This window comes from Botryllus schlosseri, chromosome 11 (assembly GCF_051294905.1).
Source record: "Botryllus schlosseri isolate E-star chromosome 11, Bs_hap1, whole genome shotgun sequence".
Lineage (NCBI taxonomy): Eukaryota > Metazoa > Chordata > Ascidiacea > Stolidobranchia > Styelidae > Botryllus > Botryllus schlosseri.
The window spans coordinates 17,401,968-17,417,936 of NC_137246.1; the positions used below are offsets into that span (position 1 = coordinate 17,401,968).

Sequence of the window (15,969 nt, forward strand, 5' to 3'; positions counted from 1 at the left end):
CAGTTCAAAATTGAGAATTTATTCCGTCACAATGAAATATAGGTTATCGAATGAATTTTATTATTGTGTGGTGATACCAGCGAGTACACGATGGTGATCAGTGTTGCCACTCAAGGTTAAAAAAACACTAGATTTGGCAACTAAAAACACCAGATCGACAAAAAAATACACTAGTTTTGAAATTTTGGGCAAATCTATTGCATAAATCATAAAATATGAGGGGGATGCATTAATTAACACCAATGAAGTTACGAGAAGACTTAACAGATGACAAATTCATCACGTTTTCTGCAATCTTTTTCACATCAGACAATATTGATAATTATTTAATTCACCATAGCAAATCCAAATTCATTTCGGCACTAAACTAAAACAGATTCTCGTGAATATAAATAATATCCATTACATTCGAAGGAATCCGATTGAGGGATATAAAAAGTTGGTCATACGTCATACGTCATACGTCATACACTCACATATCAATGAGTGTATCTGTATATATATAACGCTCCACCAATGAAGGACCAAAGAAAGCTACACAGGGACATTTGACTAAATTATGAACATCGAAACCAAATCACTATAGGCAAGCTAGAATGTCCATCTAAAATTAGACTTTGACGTTGTGACGTCACACTATTTGCATTTTTCAATTCAAATATTGTACCCCAAGACATTTACATCCTTGGCAACACCAGGGATATATAACTGATTGTATATTCCTGGGCTACACGGAATATGCAAACATTCATGAATTGGCCCAGGCAATTTGAGCAAGTTATCATATTCGCCTCTGTCGTTAGTTCCCTTTTGGGACTTAAAAAGCGGTCTCAGGCTAGCATCTTCACTCTGCCAGTGATAGAAATGAGCGACAACAAGGCAATTTACGTATGGGGTTTGTTCTTGTGCCAAATGAGCAAGTGTAGACGAATAATGATTAATATTCCTTGAAGTAAATATTATATAAAGCAGATCAAATTTGTTTTTATTTCTTCATGAAAAAACACTGGATTTACAAAATGTTGATAAAAAATACACTTGAACACTAGGTCAAGTCGAAATACACCAGATCTAGTGTAAAAACACTAGGAGTGGCACTACTGATGATGATACCATATTGTCATAAACGGCGTGGACACAGCGAGACTGAATGTCTCACGCAGTGTTGCCACTCTAGGTTCCTGGAAAAACGCTAGATTACGTCGTGAAAAAACACTAGATTGACAAAAAACACTAGATTAGTAAATTGCAGAAAAATTCGCCGTTGCCAAGTAATCATGATGACCAACAGGGTTGTAATGACCCGAGTCATGACTCGAGTCGAGTCACGATTTTCTGATGACTCGACTTGACTCGAGTCATTTTCTCAAAATACGGAAATGACTCGACTGGACAGATTGACTCGACTTGGACTCGAGTCATTCCGCATGACTCGAACCAAGTCATATGACTTGAGACTCAGACGGACAAGTACTGGTACTTGAAAATGCGACCAGAAACAGCTAAAAGTGAAGAAAATTAGTCTATTGTAAATGCGAAACACTCGATATAACCAAGCAGGCTTATAAAAAGTGGATTTAACAAGACCTTAACTAGAATCTGAGCTGTCAACACAATGACTTGGACTAGGACTTGACTCGGTGGTGAATTGAAAATGACTCGACTTGACTCGAGTCAAAACTATAAATGTGAGATTGACTTGTGACTCGGAGCCTTGTGACTTGTATACAACCCTGATGACCAAGGTACAAATCCATAGATAAGAAGTGTTCCACACATGAATTCGATACATATGTATGATATACTGCATGGTTATTCAACGAAAATTATTGAAACGAATTCAACAGATTAGGAAAAAATCAAATATTATCGCTTTCAAATTATACGGCATCATAAAAATTATTTTTCGATTGTACATCATCCATCAAACATAAGTATCTTTCGTGTGGTATCTTGCTCACTACCGTGCATCTACAACCAAACAATGTGGAGCATACTTCATTTCCAAGCATGCAGTGGAATGTGGCAATGCCAAGAGATTCGTCATGAGCTTCCCCTGTAAAGAAATTCTGATTCACCGAATCCATTGTGCACTGAATTCAATTTTTGCCAAAATTCTGTTGGAGGGCATTGACTGATAACCTGCAGCTCATTTTGCGAATTTGCCAAAGCAGCCCATTCTTCCGACAAATCATCAAGTTTATCAAATAATATAACAGAGGGAAATTGCACAGCTAGAGGAAAGATTGATTTTACTTTTCTTTGTGTTGATCAGAGGTGGTCAAAGTAGAAAGTAGAAATCTACTCAAGTAGAAGAAGCGACGAAAAAATCTACTCAAGTACGAGTAGAAGTACTTTTTCAATGAGCCACCTAAAACTACTTGAAGTAGAAGTAGAATTGATTGACTTTAAATCTACTCAAGTAAGTAAGTAGTTTTGAAAACAGTTTCAAGTCGCTCGCATGGACTGTCAAAAGCTGCGAATTGAGCTATGCGGCAGGTGCAGAGAGCTTGATTCGTATTGATGCATCCGGGGAGGTATCAATTTTCGACAGAATGAGCATTGTTTCGCATCATGGGGTGCAAATTATAGAATTGATATGAAAATGCGATACTAACCCTTTGTTTACTAGAAGACCCCGTTTTTAGAGAATATCATGACATCGCGCCCTACCCCATATTATAAGGCCCCAAGCTTACGCGAAGAGCAATACGTAAAAGGGGTATTGGATACGGTTTCATCACTTTGCGCTATTAGTATACATTAACAACAAATATTGTGTATCGTAAAAGTTATATTTTGCGTAGCTTTATTTTCGGAAAATAGAGGCATTACTACACTTACTTTTATGCTTCAACATGCATGTTCTGCAGACAAATAAATGAAAGTAATTAGAACTCAAAGTATGATACTCGTAATCGAAAGTGAAATACAAATATCACTTTCAGAAAGCGGTAAATACATTTCATGTCTTTCGTCCATAAAGCTTCAAAGGTGAATAGCCAGCTACATTAAGATATGGTAGGTAATTGCCAGATTGCAAAACGGTAGTTTCAAACGTTATGTTGGCTATATTTACTGTGATGAAATATTTGATATGGACGACAATGCGGTGTGATAGGAACCAAGCAATTCGGTACCTAAATTATATTCACTGATACTTTCGTGAAAACATATTTGTCACTCCATCACTACTATACGCGAAGCGCAACAACATTTCTGGGTTTACTTGACTTTTATAAATATTAAATGTTGGTACTCCGTGAAAACAGACCCGGAATTCCTCAGGCTATCTTTCGTGTTGGGAATTAAACTACTTGTACTTGAAAAACTGAAAATAGCGAAAAGTAAGTAAGTAGTTCACAAAATATTACGAAGTAGAAGTAGAAGTAGAGAAATTCAGATCTACTTGAGTACGTACCAGAAGTAGAGGAACACTACTTGCGTAATTCCAAAAAGTAGAAGTACTTTGTTTCTGACCACCTCTGGTGTTGAAAAGGCTGTTAACGGATTCAATACACGTAAGTGCGAAAGTATGCTGTCCTCGGCAAATGAAAATCTTGCCCGAATCTGCAGAGTGAGTTCAGCAAGAAACGACAGCATCAGAGCGAAATCGCTCTTCATTTTTTCCGAGACTTTCGCTCATAAGCACGGATTCACAGCGCACCCTGTTACGTAATAATTGCTGGTTACTGAACCACTACAAACACAGCCAGAGACTATAGGGCTGGGCACAATGATTCGAGTATTCGAATCTGAATCGAGTATTAATTTTAATGATTCGAGTAGAGTAGTAAAAGACGATTTTTTTCGAGTACTGAAATTATACGCTTCCCGCCAGTGAAAGTTGATTTAATAACGAGGATTATAGTGTCGATACTATTTTCACTGGCTTTGAAACCTTGATTGGTGGTATCTTAGCATACGAAACATATAGTACAAAGCTACCAAGGTTACTGGACGTAGCACATTCCCGAAGTCATATGATTATCCCTAAAACATTGTCACCAAGTGGAATGAAATCGGCATGGGCGAAAAAATATCATAGTGTCATTTATTAGATGGATAACAGGCATTACTTTCTTTGTGGTGTCATAAACGGCACATATTTCAACGTTTACGTAGTACATTCTGTTATGACCTCATAATGAGTGATACTCGATTATACTCGACTCGACTCGAAGAATATTACGTGATTCAGAATCGAATCACTCAGGTACTCGATTTTGCCCAGCCCTACCAGAGACACCAAATCGCCTTATTAGCGATAAATTTGGCGTATAATTTAGTAGTCTGACGTTAGAAAATTCATTGTTCACACAAATGCAGAAAAACACTAGATTAGCAAAATTGTGCGAAAAAAAACTCTAGAACACTAGGACGACCGAAAAAAGACTAGATCTAGTGTTAAACACTAGGAGTGGCACCACTGGCCTCACTGATGTCTGGCTCTTTCTCCTTAGCTTCACTCTAGTTTTGCCAGATAGAACTGTTGCGTCACAATGTCAAACTCGATCACGATGGAAAATTTGAGGCTGATTTTGGGGGGTTCCAGGGCCATGAGCAGAATAAATTTATGTTTTCGTAATCAGTACAGCAGAAGCTTTCCATTGATATCTGTTCTATCAAATTTGGCTCCCGGCAAGCCGGTCAGAAATAGCCGTAAAGGTGCCGAAGTGATGACCTTTTTTTAGTCGTTACGCACTGTTGTCCAAGGGAGTGCGCAGGGAGTTGGTGAGTGCGCCCAGACTCGTGGAAAATTAGAGAGAACATTGGTGCAAGGTGTTTGAAATCGGGCCAATATGACGTTAAATCAGTGCGGGGCAGTTCCTTCAAGTGCTGATGAGCACGGGAAGATTCCAGCTCCGTAATCTTACTACTCCGTAATCTGTCTTCGTTGGGTAGCTCGTGGCAAAGTTTTAGTGTCTGGTTTTGTAATGACGTTTCAATTTACTAGCTTTGTAAATGTTGAGCGAATCTTGACAGATAAGACACAGTAACTTACCTTCATTATCACTGAATACAAACTCTTCCTCCCATTTTTTTTTTAAATTTTCCTGTTTATACTTTCTTTTCTTGCAATTATCGCTCAGCGACATTTTCTTGGCCAAACTCAGTTATTGATAGCCTTTACAATATAAATGGAAGAGCCGTATTTACCATTGTTAGCCCGGAAATCACCCTGACCTGCGCTACCGTAAATAATTACCAAGTTCATTGTTGGACACTATGATTTATTATTGATTGATGACCATTGACCACTGTTGTTGCGGGCGAAACGTTAGTGAACTCGATTCGAGAGTTCAATTGCAAAATTATAACCGTGTATAGTGCCACCATCCCGTAAATTTTACAAGTGTTACGTAGACCAGAAGGAAAGAAATAACTCAATAACAATAAGCATATCATTAATACGAGATAGAATGCATCAATTTATAATCAGGTAAAACCTTTCTAGCAAAATGGTGAAAAGAATGTGCATAGTGCAATCGTGAAAGAGCCGCATGCGGCTCGCGAGCTGCAGTTTGCCCACCCCTGATATTTACAGTATAGCAATATAACTCACTACATCGAACAAAGACATTAGGGAAGCCTGTTGTATCCCATGGGGCCTACTCATACGACGAGGATAAATTAAACAACAGAATGATGCGCAGTTGGGCACATAAATTGCAACACATCGATGTGTTAGGAAACGTCATGACACATAACTGTGTCTTGAAAAGTAGCCTACCAAAATCGAATTCTAGGATGCCAAAAAGTCATACGGAAGTGGCGTTGATTCAGCCAATGCTATTTTTATCATTTGCTGTTGTTTCTTCGACAGCTGTTGCTATAGTACGTCACCAAACATAAACAATATGACTAATTTATTAGTGGTTCTGGTCACATATGCCTATTGCTTATTGTACTATAACAGCAAAAGGAAGTTTGATCAATGTCCAAGGTTAAGAAGAGATAATCCTTGAAGAAACAATTGCTACAATCAAAACTTAAAAGCTAATGGATGCATCGTGGAACAGTGGGAGAAAATCTACGTCGTGTGACCTACGAGAACCATTCTGATGTACGTTGCACAAGAAAAAGAGGTGAGTCAAAAGTTCTGCTGATTTATAGTAGTAAGAAATTAGGATATGAAATTGATGTAGGTGCTGAGGTCAGCTTACCGCGATGGTAGAACTATGTAATTGTGTAAAAATATGTGCGGTATACACTGTACAGTACATCCACTTGCTGCCTGCTTCAGCGGCTCTCTTGTCAGCAAACTTTACGTTCCAAAGTCGGTTCTAGAGAGAAGAATAGGGATGAGCGATTCTGGCAGAGCGCCTATTATAGTGTATTTTTCATATATAAAAACCATAAGACGTGTTAATAGAAATTAGAACTTGAATATTGATTTCAGCACTATATTCATTGCAGTGTAATTTGTTCAACTCGAAAGACTTGTCGCGTGCCCATTATCAAAAGTTAACGGTACAATAACAGCATATAAACAGAGATTCAAATGAAAACCAATCTCTCTTGCTATGCTTGTTATATCAACAGAGATTCAAATGAAGGCCAATCTGTGTATATATCCTTGGTATTGTGCCATTAACTCTGATATCGGGCACACGAAAAGTCTCACGAGTTAGGGAAATTATACTGCGATGAATTTAGTTCGAAAGCAATATTAAAGTTTAGTATCGTCTATCCATGATCGACTATTCAAGAAATTGTACATAGTGAAGAATGTAAAATTGACAAGCCTTGAGCGGTAGTAAATTGTTTTGTGTGGAAAATTCAGACAACGCCATGAGTACTATGGTTAACGGTCAATTGTTGCTTAGTATTCACGGTGTATCGACCTTGAGCGTAATTTTCCGCCAGGGCGAAAATCGGTATATAGTTCCATGAGCTCCCGACTTAGAGCACGCCCCAGTCTTTATACAAAGACATCATCTACCCACGCGGATCGGGTGTCGATGAGGGGCCTACAGTCGGGAAAGGATGCTAGATTAGAACTTGATCCAGTGTCGTGAAATCAAGGGAGTGCAGTGAGGCATCGCCTCACATGTCCCCAGTCTGAGTAAAAGAAAATTGTGAAAATCTTCGGGGATTATTGGTATTTTCTATTGACGTTCATGAATGCATAATTTTAGATATTTTGCACCCAAAGACCGCTCCAAGTCGTTTCGGCATCTTCCTATCTTTTAATTGTATCGTTGTTTTTGTGGTGTTTTGAAATGATGAAAATATTAAAACTGATACTGATACCCAAAATCACGGAATTTGCATATTTAATGCGCAATAGTGGGCGCGAAAAAATAGGTGGGCACATAAGAGGAGTCTCATTCATCTCAACTGATCAGAATTTTCAATTGCTGGTATTAATTGCGTGCTAATGTAACACTGATTCCGAAAATCCTAATATTAATAATGTCAGAGCACCAGACTCCCCTCAAATTCCCCAAGGAATAAATGTGAAATTCGGTTTTGTTACGTACAATTACAGTGAATAGAAACAATAATCAGGTGTCGACTTGTACAAGCTACTGGACTTTCAAAATTTGGAACTAGAAATAAAACTAACCTTTAAAATTCGCAGCTAACTAACTAAAACACAACTACATCCAATACCAAAGCCATTTTTATTTCATTTTCATCGGAATCGGATCGGCTCTCGAGATGAACATTATAGGACGGGGTTTCGTGTTTGAGCCTACGACCAACTGGTGTTGCAGTTGACGTAGGCTACCATACTCGCCACCCTGGGCCATGCAGAAAGAACTATTGCGTAACGAAATCGCAAAATGATCATGGGTCCTAAATAACTCATTTGCCTCAGAGTCACATTGTTTCCAATAGTGTAAATCGTTTGTAGGGAGGCATAGGGGTAGCCGGAGCGTATAGGATACTGATTTGTCCGATTGGAAAGGCAAGGAAGCCTTTCCTGATATGCGTTTCGCCGTCTCAAGGTATTGTTGTTCAACTTCAATTCTGTTTCACACCGTTATACTTTATCAATTGCTTCGGTCACAATCTCTTGCACTAAATTACCAGAGATTATTTCTACCAGTGGATGGTCAAGGCCAACCGTAGGACATCGACACCTTCCCGCTAATTATTTATGTTCGGGGGATTATACAGTACTGCTCGCATTCAATTTTTTTCCTGTTCTATCACAAATGTCATATTTCTCAGCCGGTTCTGTTACAGAAATGATTGATATATACTAGTGACCAGTAATGCTAACCAGTTCGCTGATCTCGTAAAATGTGAATATATAACATTGATGGTGATTATGATGATGACGACGATGACTGCCATGTAAATAATGTTTACATTGCGAAGTTCAGACTTATCTCCGGGTTATAGGGATAATTACGTCTTGGAGTGCTGTTCTGCTATTGGGACTTTAAAAGTTGGGTAAAGTGGCCAAATTAGCCCATAATCTAGTGCCTCCTAATGCACGGAACATGTACAATGTACTTGTACATGTGCAACTTCTCGATATATGTGATCAATGATCACTTTCGAAACAATCGAGCAAGAACCCCACAATCAAATCTGTCAGCACATTGATGTCAACCCTGGGACCTGCTGGTGCGTTTACTTATTGGCTCGCTATGCATGTATTTGTATATTGTATGTATACGACGTGGTATAGTCTCATTTTGGAAATTTGGTTTCTTTGCAATTATTTCAAAGTTGTTGCTCTTTTGAAAAGGGAGAGATATAAAGTACACATCAAATCATTTGACGTGCCATGAAAAATTACCGCGTGACCACGAGTGCCACATTTTGTCGGCCCCTTCTGTATACCTTGGAGTAGAGGTCACAAACGCGGTGTGGTAGCCCACGAGAACCAAGTGAGTCGCCCGCGGTCGCAGTAGCAAATATTGAAATGAGAGATTTGAAAGTCGAAACAGAAAAGGGTTTCATATGACCCTAAGGAACACAGGAACGCAGTTTTCGATATGGGTGTTGCTCGTCTTCGCCCACGCGGAGGCTTAACAGGAATCTAGTTCATATTCCCGAGTCTCGCTGCAGACATCAACGCTTCGGCGCGCAGTGAGGCAACGCAACTGAGCCCGGAGACGCTGGTATGAATCTCGGTGATTGAGATATATCTCTTCTTGGTGAGGGGCAGGAACCCTACCCAGTGCTCTGAATGTCTAAAGCTAAAGTGAAGGCATCTAACTGGTAGCCCGTTGCATTTTAATCAGTACGCAAGAAGTAGCTCTTGGTTTCAAAAGGATTGGTGATCCCTGCAGGTCACTAGAGAGCAAAATATGGATAGGTTGACGAGCCCGGTTATACGTTCAAACTAGAATCGTTCTGTGCAAAATCGAGCATTTTCGTGATTCGAATCCGAGTCTAGTAATAGGCTTTAATTCCATTATTCGAATACCACCTACTAAAGCGTCATAACGGAAATAATACGTATCTTTTTTTGCAGCCACAAGAAAATGATACCTGTTACAGTGTTACACGTTATCCCAAATGATTTCATATTTCTGGTTCATCAGTATTCGAAGGAATTTGTGAACATTATGATGTTCGATCACTATACTTGGCAGAAATCGCCGTTCCATGAATATTCGTAATCTTATTCAACATGCAACATTTTCGATGCTAAACTACGGCTAACCGAGGTTTCGAGGCCCCAACGGAGAAAATTAGGTGTTGTACCTGTCTACAGTATTGATTCTCGACTCGTTGTGCCCGGCCCTACTATGAACCGATAATAGCCCACTTTTCCGAACCTCATCCCCACAGTAGTAATTTCTCTCACGTTAAAATTGGTTAGTGCGCACTGCGCAGTGTAATCCATTAGTATACTCACCTCGCCTTTCGGACATTGTCAGCGGGCTTGGATCCAGCACTACGATCAAACGTGGTTTCACTGCTCCGCACCAGTCTCTTAACCCTTTTAAAATCTCAAGTTAAACAACTTCACATGATCATATCTTAATTTGTGTTCGTCCTAGAGGCCTCATATTGGTTTGTACGAAAAGCTAGCAATCTTCTCATTTAAATGATCTCTAATTCGAAGGTATAAGGCATGACAATTGTCGCATCAAACTGAAAAAAGTCCACCTCGTCATAAATCAGAGGCGGGCAACATACGGCCCGCGGACAGTTTTCCGCCTTACATGATAATGTGGCCGGCGGCCCCAGTCTTCCGAGATTCCCCACTACCTGCATACATGCATCAAATTTTAGTGACTGTATGTTATTAGACACATGTATGCGCAGCGAGCGAGGGTGGAGCTTACTCGTAAGTTCGTCCAAGCGAGAAGACTTTCATTATCGGCCTTTACGATGTACTCACCCTAATGTCATTTGTGGTAATCATGGTGCTTGTCGACTACAATGGTCATTTACACCACGCCGATATTTCTTGTTTTTGATTCCAATTGAACAGTATATTCATATTGAAATGAACCCGAATATTTTCGGCTGACACTCGTAATTTTTGATTCCGTAACCGTAGACTTGTAGCACGGCACACTTCTAGCCTATTGTAAGACACCGCTTACGTCAGGGGTCGCCAACTCAACACTGGTCGCGGGCCACTTTCAAATTCCGAGGCCGCGGGCCGCATGAATTCAGTACCGAAATAAAATAGGCCACACAGTTGAACAAGCATGCTATCTCGTCACCTACTAAACCCTAATGAATTGATATTTCGTACATTCGGGGTACCGGGCTTATCGAACGCATTAAAATCTTCATTATACGGATTGCACAGTGTGTTGATTGGTCAGAGAGAAGCAGACATGGCGGCGCCTATGTATGACAATGCTGTTATCAAATCCACATTGTCTTCGTCATTATTGGCGAGAAATGGCTCTAAAGTTACATTGCCCTCGTTAAAATACATTCATTAAATACGATTTATTCCTTGTATGTGTGGATTAATGGGCGAACAATGTATCAATTCAGCAATCCGACCCGCCAAGTACTTAATTTTCCTATATCCGGCCCGCCGTCTGGAGAAGTTGCCCGCCCTGTCATAAATGCTTCTAAAAGCGATGGTGAATAAATTGTGACTTTCGCTTTGCAGCAGCGCGTGGGAATTAAAAAATCCAAACATATCATTTAGGTGATGTATGCCGGTAAACCTATAGTTTCAGCTGCAAGTTTCCATCTGTCCAAAGCTTGAAACATGCATCGTCTAACTTTTTCAACAACACTGAGGCCAGCATCTTCTGATTGTTCGCCTGGCATTCTCCTTTTTCTGCGAACTCTACGAACAATCGGCCTTGACGGCTATTTCGGAGTGGTTCCGTCGCCATGTTAACATATTAATTCGTGTGTTCGGAATCAGAGCGACACTAGCTTTCGACTGAGACCTGTTTGATTAAATTTTAGCTCACGAGACGCCAGCTATAGGACTTCCAATTACGCTTCTTTTAGCCGGCTGTGTATACCGTGCCGAGCGATATAGTGTAATGGTGATGCTACCGGCTTCTTGATCGATAGGTCGTGGGTTCCATCCCCGGACGCGTCTGACCAAAGACTCGAAAACTGGTATACGCAGTTATCCCGCTAGGCGCTCAGCAATCACGGAGGATAAAAAAACGGTGGTGCAGACAATATGACTTTGCTATAAAGTCCGTATCGCATCTCCGTCGTCAAAGCATCTCGATGGTGCAGGCGAAAAGAATGGTTGCCCGACATATGAGCATGCGACACAATGAAAAACGACAGTTAAGCATGCGACACTATAGCATGAGGACACATTAGCATGGTAACACATGAGCATAGGGACACATGAGCATGGGGACACATGCGCATGGGGACATATCAGCAGGGTGAAACATGAGCAAGGGGACACATGGGCATGGAAACAGATTAGCATGCGACACTTGAGCATGGTTACACATTAGCATTGAGACTAATCGACATGGTTACATATGGGCATTAGGGCTGTTCAAAAATAACTTTTATTTCCGGATTCCAGCCATTCAGTGATTAAATTGTCAGTTTACCTTAAAAAACGCTGCACACCAAATTTGGTTCAATTCTAACAAGTATAGGGCTCCGCGGATCCAATTAAAATTTTTAATTTATACAGGAAAATTGAAAAAAAAAAAAAATTTTCAAATTTTTCTGTCAACCCCATGAAATTGTTGAGCTGTCTTCAGAGACGATGCAAAAAAAATTTGACTCAATTCGGACTAGTAGAAGTGGAGTTATTGGAGTTTTTCGTTGATAATTCTCCAATTATCCTTGATTGGTGGATAATCCGAGAATTATCAACGAAAAACTCAAATAACTCCGTTTCTACTGGTTGGAATTGACTCAAATTTCATTTGCATGGTCTTTGAAGACATCTCAACATTTTCATGGGGTTGAGAGAAAAATTTGAAATTTTTTTTTTAAATTTTACGTAGTAAATTAAAAATTTTAATTGGCTCTGCGGACGCTTAGACATGTTCGAATTGAACCAAATTTGGTGTGCAGCCTTTGTTGTGGCAACCTGACAATTTAATCAGTGAATGGCTGGAATCAGGGAAAAAAAAGTTATTTTTGAACAGTCCTAAGGGCATGGTAACACGTGAGCATGGTTACACATAACCATTGGGACACTTCAGCATGTTGACACTTGTACTTGGTGATATATGAACATGGTTACATATCAGCATGAGGACAAATGAGCATGAGGACACTTGCGCATGCGACATTTGAGCATGCGACACTTGCGCATGCGACATTTGAGCATGCGACATTTGAGCATGCGACATTTGAGCATGCGACATTTGAGCAAGCGACACTTGAGCATGCGTCACTTGAGCATGCGTCACTTGCGCATGCGTCACTTGCGCATGCGACACTTGAGTATTTTTCATATATTAGTGTGTAGTTAACTAGCGTCAAAATCATGGATTTATACCAGTCCGAACATAATATATCTCCCCTCCTCCAACCCTAATATCCCCGCTCCCAACTTTAATACCCATCACCCCAACCCTGATCTTGGGATACCTTAACCCCAACGCAAACCCGAACCCTAGCCCTAATCTTGGGATATCCTAACCCTAACCAACCCTAATATGCCCCCTCGCAACCCTAATACCCATCACCCCCACCCTAATCTTAGGATACCTTAACCCCAACCCTAACCACCCTAATATCCATCACCCCCAACCCTGGTCTTGGGATGCCTTATCCCTAACGCAAACCTTAACCCTAATCTGGGGATACCTTACCCTTAACCTTATCCTAATCCTAACCAACCCTAATATCCCCCTCCCAACCCTAATACCCATAACCCCGACCCTAATCGTGGGATACCTTGACCCTAACCCTAACCAACCCTATTATCCATAACCCCCAACCCTAATCTTGGGATACCGTAACCCCAACATGAACCCTAACCCACTTCGAACCCTAATGTTCCCCGTACCCACCCACGGCACGTAAAACTTCCCTATCAAAAGAGACCCGCAAAATATAATAATAAGTCCGTGTCAAAATGCGAATTTGGAATCGCTTTCGTCTCACAAAAGGATATATTCTTTCAGTTCGTCTGATACGTGTAAACGATTCCAATATATGTGGAGCAAGGACAACCTTTATCGCTTTACCGCGATTTTTGGAGCTTTTCACACAAATCTATATGGTCACATGCCCAAGTGTCGCATGCTCAAATGTCGCATACTCAAGTGTCGCATGCTCAAGTGTCGCATGCTCAAGTGTCGCATGCTCAAGTGTCTGCATATCCACGTGTCGCATGCTCAAGTGTCCGCATGTAGACGGGTTGCATGCTCACGTGTCGCATGCGTAGGTGACCCCATGCTTATGTGCACCTTCGCTCTTGTGTCCACATGCCCATGTGTCCATATGCGCATGTGTGCCCATGCTCTTGTGTACCCAAGCTCATGTGTCGTCAAGGCTCATGTATCGCATGCTCATGTGTCACCATCCTCAAGTGGCACTTACTCAATTGACACCATGTTGATATGTCCCTATGCTCACGTGTATCCATGCTCGTGCTCGTATGTCCCTATACTCATGTGTCCCTATGCTAATATGTCCAAATGTTAATATGTCTCTGTGCTCATGTGTCTACACGCCCACGAGTCGCCATGACCAAAAGTCGCTATGCTTAAGTGTCGCACGCTCAAGTGTCGCTTGCTATTGTGTCGCATGCTAATATGTCCACGGACCGAAAAGAATATCATCTCTCTCTCTCTCTCTCTCTCTCTCTCTCACACACTTTACAGTCTCATTTTGCCGCCCCCTTGGAGTCTGCCGCCCCTGGCGCAGAGCCAGAACCGCCAAGTGGCTGCTACGCCACTGCGGAAGGGCCTTAGAACGTTCTTACTTGTGTAGGTTGATAGTTGTTTAATCACTTCCTATCCCTTCATTTCGTTTGCTGAGAAAATATATATCCCGGCTACCGTGTAATCTTTGAAGTGTCCACCAACAAAGTGTAATTATTTGTGCAAAGATAAACAATAAACAGGAATCGTTCGTATTGTTATAACGGTCCGCCAAGAGGTATAACATTGCATCGGGTAAGTTTAGCTCAATATCCATGAACCCGGCTTGACAAAACAAATGGTATTCTGCACCAAGTCCAGTCAGTAAATAACCGAGTACAGTACTTGCAACACTGAGAGAGAGAGAGAGAGAGACATGATATTCTTTCTCGCCTGCACCATCGAGATGCTTTGGCGACGGAGTTGCGATACGGCCCCATGAGGTCATCTCGTCTGCGCCCCCGTTTTTTTTCTCCTCCATGCTATCCGTGATTGCTGAGCGCCTAGCAGGATAGCTGCGGATACCATTTTTCGAGTCTTTGGTATGACCCGGCCGGGGATCGAACCCACGACCTACCGCTCGAGAAGCTGGACGCATAACCATTACACTATCTCGCTACACTATCTCTGCAGTAGAACAGCAATGACGCTGCATGGTTACCAAATAAAGGCTGATATTGGTATGTACTTGATTCGATTTGCTATAATTTCATATCGCTCATGTGGATATCGAATTGGTAGTAATGACAGAAATGTTGAGCTCTGTGGTATGCTGGTCAACTCATGACATCCCAAATATTGCAACAGGTTGTATCTTTCAAACCACACTTATTGACGCTGACAAGTGCCCTTGTCACTTGTATCATTGCGATCGGTTGGCACGCCGCGGCGTCGTGCTGGATATTATGTGGTTAGTTCGAGTTAAACCTTTTATACTGCGATTGATATGCTACTAGTTAAACAGTGTACCATGAGAAAAATCTTTCTGACTCAGCTGGTATTTGCTGATCTTCTTATAGTAGAGGTAAAGGAAAGGAGACACCGCATATCACCCAGAGCCTACCGGTATACGAGAGTGGATCTGGATATAGAAGATTATTCTGAAAATCGTCTCTAATCACCCAGACATCAACTAACTAGAAATATAACAGAATTGGCGAGTCAAAATGGTATTTATTATCTGCTGCTGGGGATGTATCCAATTTAATTGAAGGGAATTTAACTGCAGTCTGGCGTATATAAATACTTCTATATCTTCCGAATTCCATAGTATTTTTGTGTTCAGTCATCAAAATTGGACGGAATTTGCGTTAATTCGCAATAGGAAGATGCGACCAAACGCAGGCCCCCCAGCCCATGCTACTTTTCAGTGAAATGAAGTAGGTAGAGATCAGTTATCACTACTCATGCGCAACCATATTGGGTGAGGCCAGTGATGTGTTATATAACGTTGTGTGTTGATAAGATATATTTTGTGGATGCTTTCTAAACTGAGTAAAATTATAGGCATCTGTAAAACTTACAGGGTTAGGCTATGTTCGTATATTTTTGCCGTCACTCCTCGCTATAGTAACCTTGACATTCAGCATAAGACGAGAGACTTGGGTTCTTCTTCAAGATATTGTATATTTGCCCTTCGAGCGATTGACCTTCCATTATCTACTTTTCCCAACTTGATCGTTTCAGTCTCTTGTCTCTTCAGTCTCTACAG

General features: G+C 41.0%; 1 long non-coding RNA gene across 3 annotated transcripts in view; it reads right to left on the bottom strand.

Annotated features, from left to right (window-relative positions):
* Positions 1 to 15,969, bottom strand: part of LOC145450568 (uncharacterized) — a 31,028-nt gene continuing 15,059 nt past the window's right edge. For 2 of the 3 annotated variants that reach the window (XR_013918520.1, XR_013918519.1), the window contains 6 exons: positions 15,782 to 15,963; positions 9,830 to 9,913; positions 6,168 to 6,287; positions 3,422 to 3,668; positions 2,845 to 2,867; positions 1 to 2,056 (listed from right to left, as the gene is read on the bottom strand). This is a non-coding gene — a long non-coding RNA (uncharacterized LOC145450568). The remainder of the gene's footprint in view (positions 2,057 to 2,844; positions 2,868 to 3,421; positions 3,669 to 6,167; positions 6,288 to 9,829; positions 9,914 to 15,781; positions 15,964 to 15,969) is intronic. The other variant, XR_013918521.1, reaches the window with a different exon arrangement.